We start from the raw sequence: 13,064 nt of genomic DNA, 5'->3' as shown, positions 1-13,064 counted from the left end.
GAGTCTCTCCCCGGGCTTCCTCCTGCGGTCCACGTCATGGATTCCCTTCCTGCGTCACCCATGAAAAGCCCCGCCAGCCACTACTGACCGTAAGTCTCGTCTATTCCACGATGTGACATCATCTCTGGGCGACTGACGCGGGTCAACCAGACCTCGGTCAGCAAGAGGCAGTCAATCATTCTGAGCAGGGATTTCAGGCATTAAAGAGACAGGCAGGCCAGAGAGGAAGCGCCGAAACCACAAAACCAGGACAGCAAACAAATGAATTAACTGACTAACACAAAACTCAAGAGATGATGAACCGACATATTCAACTGCATGGAAGAATGGTCTTCCGACAGCGAAGCAGCGAAGGAGTGCTCCAGAACGACTAACAAAGGCAGCACTCAGAAGACCCGCTACTTTTGGAGCAGTTGGAGAAACAAAGAGCCTTAAGAGTGCACAGCTACCAAAAAGGTCAAAGTGAAAACAGGGACCCCCGATGAAAATCAACAGAATAAAGTCCCGTGTGGAGCGAAGGAACGCCTGTAAGAACCTGTGATACCTGCTGATACCTCGGCATACGAGAACTTCATCACAGATGACTGTAGCAAAACGTCCAAGGCGGTTCCTGCGCTTAAAGTTGGAGGCCTGACACCTTCTCCAGGCATCAGGACGATACCAAGAGGAGCTACTGCAGCGTTCCGAGGTGATCCTCTGGGTGCCCCAACCAAAGAGGATGCGTGAAGAAAGCCATCCAGACCTTGAGGAACAGCCACTCCCCAGGCCCTGATGGAATCAGTGGTGAATTGTTCAAGTATGGAAGAGATTTCACATCTTTGGCTATCACAACCATCATCAACCAGGCGTTTCAACACCACCATCCCATCGCAGCCCCGGGCCAAGGAACACTCATCGCTCCGCCAAAACCGAGAAAACCACCCGGTCTGCCTGCGAATCTGCGCACCATTGTCCTGCTGAACCGCAACCCAAAAATCTTGTCTGCTACTGCGCTTCGCTGTAAAAGGGCCAAAATGGACGAGTTCGCCGGGACTGAAGAGGCGGCTCGGCTGTGCGGGCGTTGTACGACGTCTGGATGGTCACGTCCAAATGCTGGGACCCTTGCAAAATGGGCTCAGGCATGTCGGCACCATCAGGTGGTCATCAGGTGGACTTTTTCGGGGCTGCTACGAGGATGAACTGCGATATGGGGGGCGAGGAGGTGGACAGCCTTGATTGTTAACAGGAGGATTTTGAATTGAAGGCGCTGCAGAGGCGGGGGTTCCAGCGATGGTACGGTCCCTGAATTCTGGACCAGACAAGGTCTGTGGAGGGATTTAGGGTGGAGGTCGAAGAGGGCAGAGGAAGGGATGAGGCACTGGACAAGGGCGGCAGCAGGTAGACTGGGTAATATTTCTGATGCCGGATGGAAAGGATCCTGCTTTCCTGCTGAAGAATCAGCACTCGGAGCAGATGGTGGGAGGGAGGAGGATGATAGCAAAGCTTTGGGATCTGATGTAAAACCTCTCCCGCCCCATGAAGATCATCGTCCCAGCAGATGCCTTCACCCCAAACGTGCTAAGGAGAGATTTGGGAGGTCCTTCCTGCCAAATGCTGTTTGGCCATTTGACAACCAGTTCTGCTCTCAATAGACATCTTTTCATTCATTCATTCATTCATTCATTCATTCATTCATTCATTCATTCATTCAACTATACATCCATTCACCAACAGGTGTTGCTGCTGTAAGCATTGTTGAACTGTGTGAATTGACACTTTTTGCATGTTTCTTGCACATGGTTCACATCCCTCCTACCTCCTCCCTTCTTTTGATCCTAGGCTACCCTCGGCTCCGTTGAGCTCCCATAACAACTGGGCCTCAGGGGTCATTTTTGGGCGGCGCAAATCCTGCCTACAGGTCTAACCCTTCGTTCCGCAGAAGATCAAGCACCCCGGTTTCTATCCTGACTTGACCAGAGTTCCTGCCATGATTTCCGGGAGTTGATCAATAAGGAACCTCGTTACCTCCTCATCACTGATATGATTGCCCCGCTGACTTGAGGCCTGGCACTTCACCCCCAGGGGGCGTCTCTTCTTCCTCTCTTCTCCACGACGAGAGGCCACGGAACAAGACCCTGTTCCCCTGTGTCGATTACCGAGGACTAAACAACATTGCCGTCAAGCATCAGGACCCTCTTCCCCTCACCTCCTCAGCTTTTGAGTCCCTTTGAGTCCCTTTTGAGACCTTCAACATTTGCTCCTATCGCACACCCTCCTTCTCCTGTAACACTCATGTTCTTGTCTTGTTTTTTCGGTCCTCACAGCTTCCCATACCATTGCTCGCTTTTGTTCTTCTTTTTTCCAGCTGCCATTTCACCTGTGGAAACCAGAGTCTTTCTGCAATGGTTCACCTGCTGCCGGGATCTCCATAGATGCCCGAGTCCTTCCGTCGCCGACCTCTTTGCCAGTAGTTGTACTTTGCAACTGGTCTCGTCGTGAACTACCCTTTGTTGAACACCAACCGTTTTGGTGTCTTGCGCCTGCTTGTGGGTCCGACATCAAAAAACCATAACGGGGCTACAAGGCACGTTGGGGATCCTTCGGACCTGGCTCACCGCCTGTCCACAACCCTCCCATCAGGCCACAGCTTCAGGTCCATCAGCACCAGGACCGCCTGATCACTTTTTTTCCCCGCAGACCACCACGCTCCTCAATCCTGCACCATTCCCAAAGACTCTTGCCCTTCTCATTGTGTTTACATCCAGCTTGAAGTCCATAGAGTTCCTGAGCCCAACCTGTGTTTTTTGTGCCAAGTGCATAGCTTCTATCTTATATTTCCTGTTATAAGGTGCTGTCAGACCATGTCAAATTTCTGTGTACATTCTACGTTTGTAGATTGAAGAGACTCTGATATATGAATAGATTACGTTTGTATCAAGCTGTGTTATTAAGGGATGTTTCATGTTATGTCATCATGATTTTTGTCGCTGCAACATTTGCGATTTTCTTGCCACCCTAGTTGGAATTGCATTCCAGGAAATTTGACAGTGAGGCCAATTTTTTGCAAAAGAGCCCATTCCAAATTCAAAAGCAAAGATACAGGTACACATTTTCTTCTTTCCCCTCATGCTCAGCAAGTGTGCTGATAAGCTGATTTCTGTATTTTAATTTTGTTTATTTATTTTTGCCTGAAATCTGGTGACCTCAGGTTAACCGGCGGAGTTGAACGGCTGTCATAAAACGCTCATTAAGGGATGTGAAACTGACAAATTAATCCTTGTTTGCTCTCAACATGTAGAGTTTTATGACACTGGAAGCAAAAATTCAAACTAGATCAATTAAAAAGAGAGCATGTAGAGAAGAGAAGAATCAAATGCTTCTGAAATGAATGAAAATATTGTTCTTAAGCATATTCTTTATCTCTTCCATCTCCCTCCCCTCTCTGCTGTTTTATTCTTTTCTCTATCTTCACCTCCATCTCTTCTCACGTCGCCTCCCTCACTCTGTAAATAGCTGGTTGGATAAACATCAGTCTCCCTGCAGCCATTAGTCTTCTTAATGTTTTCAGTCTGTTTGTGTTCCAGCCCAGAAACCACTTCGGGTCCGAGGCATTTTTCATGTACCGTTTTTCGTCATCAATTCTTCTACGAATCATCTGACCGATCCGAGTCTTCTCTCGTCGACGAGTCGTCCTCCATCCCCCGGAGGTTTTTTTTTTTTTTTTGGTTTGATTTTTGAGCTTTTACACGTGATCACTCAGGTCCGTTTTTGTTTCTTGGTCATCCATTCATTTCAAAATTGTCCGACTGCAACCGATTGTATCTTGTTTCCTCATTTTCAACGACTCGTCCGACCGACTCCCTTCTTTCCTGGAATCCATTTTCGGCTTCCCGAAAAACTTTCCAAGTCCTCAAGTTCCCATGGTGAGTTTTATATTTATGTCCTCCAAATTCTGCCCAGTGTCCAGCTACGTGTTTACGTCTACAAATTCCAAGAATGACTTCTTCCAACTTCATTCATGAGTTTATCAAAGTCTCACAAAAATCTTTGTTAATATCAACCTCGGCAAACCTCCAAGTCCTCCGGTGCTCTCAAGGCTGACCCGCTCGAGAGTCCTTGAGTAGGAGCACATCTCCTGCTTTGGGATTTTAGACATTATCTTTCAGGTCCTTCACTTTGAATCCCGACATCAGTGTACCAGCGATTCCTCCCTAGTCTTTTACAAATGCTAAGCTAAGATCTCAAATGTCCTTGAAGAGTTCCTCTTTCCCTCTTTGCCATTCACAACCCATCCCTACTTCACTTCCTCTACAAATCACGGTCCGGTTGACGGCATTCAAGTGGACCGGATCAAATCTGGAGCCTCGGCCCCGATCCTCGTCCTGCAATTAACTTTCGCTGTTCTCTGGTTTGGTGACGCGTCGGTCATCGCTTGATTCCGATTCTCCCCATTTCTTTGGGGTCTCCGGTTTGCTCCCGCAGTCCAGAAATATGAAGTGCTTTAATTGAGATCCTAAATTTCCAGAGGGTGTAAATGAGGGAGGGGGGTTTTCTGGTCTATCTTTGGTGACCCACTTGCTCTAATTTGGCCAAAAATCAAAAGCCAATACCGCCTACGGTTGTGTAAATGGCAGCCTTAGTCACGCTGTCGGTTCACACCTCAAACTACCCTTGAGTCAGTCTCATGGTTTTCCTCTTGAGCCGAGCCAATGGCTCCATTCATAGATTCTTCTCTCCGGTTGTCAACCAACTTGGTGGGGGTTGGCCAGATCTGGACGGTGCGTCCATGGCTTCCATAGCCTCGGCAGCAAGACATTTTGGCCCGGGAAGTTTTGTGCATGTTTAGTTCAGTTTAGGCAGGGTAAGTCGGTTATCATCTACCGTATTTTCCACACTATAAGGCGCATCTGATTATAAGGCGCATCCTCATTGAATGGCCTGTTTTAAAACTGTTTACATATAGAAGGCGCACCACATAATAAGGTGCAGAGGATGGAAGCTGCAGTTGTGGCTGGGGTTGCGTTATGCATCCACTAGATGAAGCTGCGCTAAAGGGAATGTCAGATAAGTCAGTCAGTCAAACTTCATTAATAGAATACAAACCAAGGTTCTGACAACTCCGTTCACTCCCAAAACAAGTTAGTGCATTCACAATATGCTACAGTACGTACCGGTAGCTCTTACCGATATTTGCGGCGTCTTTGTTGAAAACAATGTTTTTCCAGCTTGATTTGTCACAATTCAAAGCTTTTCATAAAACAACAGCACCAAGAAGGACCGCCTCTGAATTCATCGATGTTCATGTCGCTAGCTAGCGCTGTTGCCTTCATTGGAATAGTGACCGCAGAGACGCTTCTACCTTCTGGTCTCTGTTCAACAACCCACTGTTTGTCCTCACTGTTTTCCCTCGGAAACTCTGTTTAGTCTTCTCTACTTGGCGCGGGCCATCTTGTTGCTTCCTTCACTTCTGAACCATTGATTCATTAATGTTGAATTCTCTCTCTGCCTTTTAGGTGCACCTCATAGTGCACAGTAGAGATCCGTAGAGATCGGCTATAGAGATCTGCTACAGAGATAGCTTGTCTTGACCACTCTGCAAACTTATTGACAGAAACATGTTCCAAACGTAATGAAACAGACCAGACGTTTGGGGGATTGAAGTGGACCTGCAGGCTAGTCTTGTTGGCCACATGTATGGTATGGTCCAGAAAGAAAAGTAGAGACCAGAACTAATGCGTTCATCAGGCAGGAAAACGTCTTATTCTGCATCACAAACTCAGAAAGCAAAGGAGTATCTGCATGAAGTTTTGAGGCAAATACTTGGGTTATTGTCTGTTTTTCGGGAACGTGTTGTAACTTCATTTGAAACTTGCATGCTTCTTTTATCCCTTGCTGATTTTTTCTGAAATTGTAATCTGTAAGAAAATGTTCCGTTTACAGTGAAAGGCATCTTTTCAGACGATTGTTTCGATTCGTGTAACAAAAATAAAAAAGAATAAAGAATGTGTTCAGGGTAATTGGAGACTCCCTTGGTTCATGTCCTCAAGGTAAAATCCCTGCATGGCTACAGTGAGATCAGAAAAAGTTAATGAACATACGTAAGTGTTGGCAGTCTGGCCCAGCCCTTGACCTGTCAGTCAAACTCCCCGTCCTGGTATGTTTGACATCTCGACAATGCTGTGTTTCTTTTAAAGTTGGCACTGGAGTTTGTGTGTGTGTGTGTGTGTGTGTGTGTGTGTGTGTGTGTGTGTGTGTGTGCCTCCATGTCGATGGTGTCCTCCCTGGCTGGCAGCCTCAGATATAATTCATCACACGTTAGTCATTACCTGCCCAGGTGTTTGTCAACCCACTGCCCTCTCACTTGTTTTCACTCCAGCGTTCACTAGAAAAACTTCATGTGTGTCACGACTGGGTTAGGCTTTCTAACCCAATTGTGGAAGCCAAATGCGTGACTTGGGGAACAAAGTTTCAAATAAACAATCTTTAAGGACAAAGCGCAAAGGAAACTCACTCTTCACGATTGTTGCAAGAAGAAAGAAACCAAAATCACAGAGATACCAAAACACCATGAAGTCACAACTGGAAGTCACACAGAAGCTGGCGATCTGACTTGAAACACCGTTTCAAGACGACGGCTTCTTGAGCTCCCGGTGAATCGGAATCCTTCGTTCGCTGCCTGTTCAGCTCAGCTGAACTCCAGTCACACCGGACTCATGTTGCTCCTCTGCCAGGAAACATCAGAGCAATGCTGGTGGACTCGAGTACCTCAGGACTGCGAGCTGGAAGGCAACAAGGAAGCGGCTGAGAGGCAAGTCTTGTGCACAGGCACAAAAGCAGGGGAAGCGGGGTGGTGTGCTAGCCAGGCTACGGGGTAACAACAAGTCAGTGATCCCTTCGCGACTTCTAATGAACCTTTACTTGCTTGATAATAAGATGGATCTGCTACAGCTCCACGAGACCAGCTGCAGGGGCATGAGGAATAGCTGTGTCACTGGGGGAACGACAGAAGCGTGGCTGAACAGTAGCCTGGCAGCTAGATGGGCTAACACCTTCGAGGAAATTAAATAACCTGCTGGAGACTCATGACAGTATCAGCTCTCTCCAGAACAAGCATCCGGAGGAATTTCACGCAATTGCAGCGGATGAGGGACATTTTGCCAAGCCCTACCAACATGTCTCTGTGGCCCTAAACTCAGCTTATCTCCTCACATATCGTTTATGCTGGTCGGTCTCTGCATATCGTCCGATGGCCTCGGTCAACAAGCCACAGACAGAAACATGGCAGACTGGCTCAGTATGCACAGACTCGCATATATTTAACGACGCATCAACATTTCACGTTGGGATGAACCCAGAAGAATACGCATGTACCGTCATAAACTACATCAGCAAATGTGCTACCATTGTCTCCATCATCAGAACTGCATCCTGACCAGAAACCCTGCATCCACACAGCAAACAGATGCTGTGCACCCTTGAGCTAAGACGCTAAGAGTTCCCAGCATTGTAGTTCCTCTCCCTCAGTGACGGCTTCCTGGAAAGGAAGGCGCAGGGATGAAACCCGTGCTTTTCTGGAGTGAACAACTCCTACCTGATTCATTGGAGGCAGAAACCCTGGTTGAACAGAGAAGTCTCTCCTGAGAGCCTGGGATTCTACGCTCTGGTTTGGAGATGCAACAGCACTGATAGCAGCAAGGAGGAACCTGGATGTCAGGATAAAGAGAGTCAAAGCCAACAAGAGGTCTAGGGTACATTCGGCCTGTCGAAGTGTTGTTGAGCACGACGCTGAACCCCTGACTGCTGCTCAGTCGCTGCCCGCTGCTCAGGTTCATCTGTGGTGGGTTCAGTGCTGTGGTTAAATTTCGCTGATGTTGTGCCGTTTGAATAACTGACAATAAAGGTCTTGGTGCGAAAGGTCAGGTGCAATGTATGTCGCAGGGCATCAAGACCATCCTGAATATCAAACAGAAGGGGACTGCGATCTTAGCTGATCCTCTGCCTGATGCTCTGAACACTTTTTGTACACCCTGTAGCCAAATTCTCCAGTTCAGGACACATATGAGATCAGGATATTGTCCGAGCATACATTCAGAGAACTCCCAAGGAGGTCCAAGAGCCTCACTGATCACACGTCTCAAAGAGGTGACCTTGCTGCCCACATTAGAAGCACCCCTCTCCCTGCAGGCAACTGTGACACACTTTTGGACATTTTGGCCGGAAGCAGTTGCATAGGCTTCCTCAGTCTCCTGGTGTTTGGGAGCAACGCCGACCAGGTAGGGGAGAGTGGGTCCAGGGGCGAGCAGTCCAATGGGTTGTAAGGATTTGGTCTCGTTTATGGTTCTGGAAACCGTAGCCTGACCTTGTGGTCAGGTTGGTCAAAGAGTTCCAAGTCAGATGGCAAATCCAGGTGCCCTAATCAATCATGTCATCGGTCAGCGAGCCCTCTAAGAAAAGTAACATACAGGACTGAGGTGTTCCGTCCATACTTTGCATTGCTCAAATTCCCGTGTCTGGGTCAACACGCCTCTATGAATGCATGTGGAGAGCCAACCATCGATGGACAATGAGACCACCAAGCTGCAGCTCTCGGTGTCAAACCGTGAACCATAAACGTCACTCAGGCTGCAGGAGAGGCGGATGGAGATCGCGCGGTTGGACCGGACGGATGTGCATTCTCTGAGCTCACCGGAAACTTCTCCGGTGAGGAACGGTGACCCGGACGACCAAATCTGACAAAAGACCAGCGTTTGCCTGTGTTTGAGTCCTCTGTGTCTCGGGGTGGGGATCTCTTCATGAGGTGGAAAAGCACCTGTTGCAACTGGACTGTCAGAAGTTTGACCAGTGAGGTCGGGGCGACTTTGGCTTTCTCCGGATCGTCCAATAAATCCTCAACTCTGTGATAGAAACGAGACACGACATCTTCCTCCTCGGTGGTTTCTTCCTGGGTCGTCCTTGCCGTCCTGGCAGGGCTGAGGAGCAAAAATGCACGATGAGGGAAAGAGTTTCACACAGACCATCTTTAATGACAAAGTGCAACGGAAAAGCCATCTTAACATTCAGAAAATCAGACCCTGCCCGACCCAACAGTCGGCACAGCTATTGGTTCAGGCCATGTTCATCTCCCGCCTGGACGACTGCGATTCCCTCCTCGCTGGACGACCTGCTCGTGCAATAAAACCACCGCAGATGGTCCAGAATGCTGCAGCACGGTTGGTATTCACTCAACCCAAAAGGGCTCATGTTGCACCTCTGTTCGTCCAGTAGCTGCCAGGATCGAGCACCAGGTCCTGACCCTGGCCTTCAAAACCACCTCAGGAACAGGTCCAGCATATCTGAACCAAATGATAAGACCTTATGTTCCCGGCAGAGAGCTGCGTTCCTCTGATACAAACCTACTAGCAGTACCTTCTGCTCGCTCTAAGCGATCTCAGGCCAAACTGTTCTCAGTTCTACTACCTCAGTGGTGGAACAAACTTCCGGAAGCAACAAGACTAGCATCATCTCTCTCAACCTTCAGGAAAGAGGTAAAAACTTTTCTCTGTCAGGACTTTTTACTGCTGATGCCCCAGATCAGGTTGGCAGCAAGTTAGGCTATGCAGTGTGTGTGTGTGTGTGTGTGTACGTTTGTGTATGTCTTTGTCAAAAAAAAAACAAAACTCACTAACCCCAGCTTACTGTTCTGTATATTTCCTGTGCATCTTGTATTTGCAAGTGTATTTGCAGTCCTCATGTCCTCTATTGGAAGTCGCTTTGGATAAAAGCGTCTGCCAAATGCAATGTAATGTAATGTAATGTAATGTAATGTTAACATGGAGAAGAGGAGTCAAACAAACAAAGACACCAAAATTCCCCGTTGAGGTGGTAAAATACTAATTCCTCACTGAAGAAGTTGTCACATTTTGCTTTGGGCAGTAATTTAGCTTCTCTGGTTTTTAAATCTGTGGTTCATTTCTTTCCTACAGATTTTGATGCTGTTGCTTCTCTGCTCTGCATCTGAAAGACAGCGTCCTAAATTGACTCTGGCATATGGTTGGTGCATGACACAGCAGCCAGATAACATCGTCCATTAAGACGGGGAGGACGTCACCCGACGTGGAACTCGGGCGCCATATAGGGGGGGTCGCAGTCTCTTTCCGAACAATAAGCCGGTTGACGTTTTGAGATCTTTTTATTTTTTTAATCCTCCCAGTTTTCACCCCGGAAACCAGTGCGTGCTTCTCTGGTGATCTTCTCCGGCGTCTCAAAAGAACAGCCCGCAGCTCACAAACGATAGCGCCGCCGTCCAGAACATTTACCGAGGCGTGACGTCAGCGCGGCGTTCTCATTGGCTCGCCAGGATTACCAAAGTCAACCGAGCGGGATAAATTTAGCGCTCTTGTACTTTTGCTAATACTTATCATTAAATGTCATGAATGGAAGTCTGTGAATGAAGGAGACGACGCACCGCATTTCATCTTCAGATTGGTTTTAAACTAATATTTACGGCTGATATAATAATGATATTTACAATCGTTTCTAGACCGCACGCATCAAGCTTTAAAATTCCAATTGTTCTCATCATGAGGAGTTTGCGTTTGCAGTTGAGATTGTACTTCATGTACACTTTTATTTGGTTTATTCACTTTAATCTGCGTTGATTATTTGACGCTGAAACTTGAGCTCCTGAGTTTTTGCTTTTAACAACTAATAAGTAGCTCGGGGCCAAATGTAACTTATAGTGGGTTATATTTTTTGAATAAATCGGAGTCTACGTGGCACTTCAGCCGGTGTAGCTTTTGTTGCTGAGGGCAACATATTATTATCAGCACCCGCTGAGATTATTCAACACTTGCACAAGAGCTGATGAGTTATAGATTGCCGTGATGAAAATGAAGCATTACGCAAAATTACACAATGTGATTTTAAGGGCTGTGGATAACAAACACCATGACAATTTAAACTATACTTTGTAAAAAATAAAGTGTTGTGTATGAATGCGATAGATCTGCAAACATTTTTGAATTGATGTTGAGAAATTGGGCCAATTTCAGGGAAATATGGGAATGAGGATCACGCTCATCACATGACTTCGACTTTTTTCAGGAAAATTACACAAAAAGAGAAGTGATCATTTGAAAAGTAGACACATGGGCGAGAGGAACAAATTTGCTGAGTAAAGTGATATGAATAGCGATCACACTGGGGGAAAATAGGTTAAAGGAGAAAAATATCAACCCTGTGCGCAGTCATGTGAACTGTGGGAAGTCGCCTGAATTTTTTTGATATCATGTGAATTTTTTTGAACATCATGTGAATGCAGATGAGTTTGATTCCCCAAACCTCCTCTGGACTCCGAACAGAAACACATTCATCAGTCCCAAACTGCTGAGCGCCCCGGCATGTTTTCCCAAACGCTGCCGCGAGATTCGCTTCTTTGAACGTTCCAGAAGTGGCCGACCTGAGCGGACGGAAACTCGGATTTTCACCACGACGAGACACGTCCTCGTCTGATTAAAGGTTAAATAAAGATGAAATATTACGGACCTTCTCGGCTCACCACAAGCCGTCCTCACCAGCGTGCACGGGTTTCCTCCTGGTTCTCCGCTTTCCTTCCACCGTCCAAAAACACGCGGTCGGTTGAATGGAGGCCCTGCATCTCCCGGACGGGGAAGGAGAGGGTTTATCGCTGCACCGTCTGGCAACCCAGGACACATCGGGCGAACGGGGATCGAGCGGGGTTTCGGGTCTTTCGACGGCCGGGATCGATCGAGTTGATCAAGTTTCTGTTGTCAAGTTTCCACTCCTGCTGGGTCGGCGGCCGATTTGACGGCCTTTCGCTCGCCGGCCCCTGCGACGCCCAGCATTTTGTAGGCGCCGCAGAGGAACCGGGCCGGGAATCCTCCGCATCTTGCTCAGACTGGTTGGCATCTCGTCCGCCAACCACTGCTGCTGCTCCTTCCTCCACCAGCTCAGAGTACCTCGCCTTCCTCCATCCGGTCCACCCAAGGCGAGAGATACACCAGCTCGGAGGTTTCCGAGGTAAGAACGACGTCTGGCGTTAACAGCGTCTTGGCAACCGCTTCGGCAAAGTTCGGCCGCTTCCCCGGATCGACTCTTCGCTCTAACCATCTTCACCGCTGCCAACAAGCCGGTGAAGATGTTTCGGGCGGCCGCCGCAGACTTCTCCCCGACTCCGATGACGGCGGCGGCGTTCTTCACCGGTCGAAACCTCTCGCTGTGGCTGAACTCACTGCAGAAGGAATCTGCTGTGGCCTCAAGGACCCGGTCGTGTCGCCAAAAGTAGCGCCCTTCGCCCGCCCGCGGCTTTTGGACGGCAACTTGGGATGATCTTCGAGGTTCCTCTCTGCTGCCAGAGGGGAAGGCTGGTGTCTCCTCACCTGCTGACCCTCATCTCAAAGCCTTCTGTTGTTCAAACGGAAACGTCACGGGCCGAGAGGCCGGAGGAGCCGAGGAACCTGAAATGCTCTCGTGAGCGGTCGTACGTCTCTATATGCGTCCCTGTGACGGACCGGGTCGAGGAGAACCCGCCTCTCGCGGGGATTGGAAGCTTAGACGAGGAAGAAATGAATAGTAGTGTCAACTTGTGCGATCTCTGATTCCAGAGTTCTAGGCCATCAATAGTTCTTACATGAGTCATTTGACAATTTCATTTAAGGAAGATTATTTCAACCATATTATCAGCTTTGAAAGTTCCCTCAATTTGAAGATTGGTGTTGTGGGTTTACAGAAAAGATGAAGTTTTTGTTTGACAGAGAAAACAAGAGATTTCACGTCATGTGCTAATCATACTAAACGTTATAAAGTCGAGCTCCGGCAGGACGGCTGCAGGGCCTCACCTCCGGAGACGAGGGAATTGAGAGCGGAGAAGATCTGGGATGCCATGGCCGACCGATGAAGGGACCAGATCGGAGGAGAACCTCGCGGGATCTCCTCAGCAGAATAAACCTCTGGCAGGAGAAGCAGTGGCTCGCTCCACGCTAACTGAGAGCTTCTCAAAAGGAAAGGTTTTAAGCTTATTTTTGAACCCATGGCGGCCGTCCGCCCCCAGGACCCGGGCGACAGGTAATTAGCTTTCTCTCGTGCAG

The sequence above is a fragment of the Fistularia commersonii genome, chromosome 6 (genome assembly GCF_037954325.1).
Source record: "Fistularia commersonii isolate RoL2024-O1a breed Wild chromosome 6, RoL_Fcom_v1.0, whole genome shotgun sequence".
Classification (NCBI taxonomy): domain Eukaryota; kingdom Metazoa; phylum Chordata; class Actinopteri; order Syngnathiformes; family Fistulariidae; genus Fistularia; species Fistularia commersonii.
This window is presented reverse-complemented; position numbering follows the sequence as displayed.